The sequence below is a fragment of the Chrysochloris asiatica genome, unplaced genomic scaffold (assembly GCF_000296735.1).
Source record: "Chrysochloris asiatica unplaced genomic scaffold, ChrAsi1.0 scaffold00199, whole genome shotgun sequence".
Taxonomy (NCBI): Eukaryota; Metazoa; Chordata; class Mammalia; order Afrosoricida; family Chrysochloridae; genus Chrysochloris; species Chrysochloris asiatica.
In genome coordinates, this window is record NW_006408717.1 from 4,813,342 (window position 1) to 4,814,972 (window position 1,631).

Here is a 1,631-nt window from a genome sequence, read left to right on the forward strand (position 1 = left end):
GCAGGAGAAAGGTGAGATTTTCTGTTCCCATTTGCAGCCTTGGTAACCCTGTACAGGGTCACTATGAGTTGGAACTGACTCCACGGCACATAACAACAACACCAATATTCAATCTCTATGCTAGCAAATAATCAGAGAAGCTGATTATGAAGAAGAGTATGACATCAGGATTGGAGGTAGACTCATTAACAACCTGTGATTTGTGAATGATACAGCCTTGCTTGCTGAAAGTGAAGAGGATTTCAAATACTTACTAATACAGATCAAACACCACAGCCTTCAGGTATGGATTGCACTTCAATGTAAAGAAAACAGAAATCTTCAAAACTGGACCAATAAATAACATCATGATAAATGTAGAAAAGATTGAAGTTGTCCAGGACTTCATTTTGCTTGGATCTATCATCAATACTCACAGAAGCATCAGTCAAGAAATCAAAATGAGTATTGCAATAGGCAAAACTGTTGCATAAGATCTGTTTAAAATGTTCATGAACAAAGATATCTGTTTGAGCACTAAGGTGCACCTGACCCAAGCCATGACATTTTCAATAACCTCAGATGCATGTGAAAGTTGCATAGTGAATAAAGAAGACCATAGAAGAATTGATGCATCTGTGTTATGACACTGGAGAAGAATATTGAAGATACCATTGACTGCTAGAAAAACAAACAATTCTGTATTGCAAGAAGTACAATTAGAATGCTCCTTAGAAGCCAGGATAATTAGACTTCATCTCTTATACTCAGACATGTTATCAGGAGGGACCAGTCTCTAGAATAAGACATTATGGTTGATAAAATGGAGGGTAAGCGAAAAAGGGTAGTACTCCCAATGAGATGGATGAGCACAGTGGCAGTAGCCATGGACTTATGCATAGCAACAGTTATGAGGATGGTGTGGGATCAGGCAATGTTCAACATGCTGTACATATGATTTCTCTGAGTCATAGTTGGCATTAAGGCACATAATAACAACATAACTATTGTTTGCAATTATAAAATTCAAGATTAAAATGTAAGAGTTCTGATCTAATGTATTATTAACAACAAAGAGTCAATGTTGTTGATATGGGGTTTTTTATTTCATAAGAATTTTTACATTTATACATACAACATACTTTATACATATAGGCCTGGTGTGGCACTGTGAGTTAATGCGTCAGACTGCAAAGCCATTTGAACTGCAAGGTCGGCAGTTCAAACTCACTAGTCACTCCTTGGAAACCCTCCCTATACAGGGTGGCTATGGGTCAGAACCAACTCGATGGCAAATAACAACAACAACAACAACATACATATAGGAGTACTGGTGTGGCACTGTAGGATAAGAATTGGACAGCTAATCCAAAGTTCAGCAGTTAAAATCCACCAGCCTTTCCTCGGAAACTCTATACAGAGTCGCTATGAGTCAGAACTGAGTCAATGACACCTATCAACAAGAACAGCAACGTTCATATAATACATTTCATGTTAAAATTTCACTCTCAAGAGGAAATATAATGAAAAAAATTCTTAACACAAATCAAAATATAAATTACTTAGGATATAATTTTTTGTAGACACCTAAAGTTAATTTTGGAGTCCTGGTGTGGGTTAATGTGTTAGATTGCAAGATCATTTGAACCACA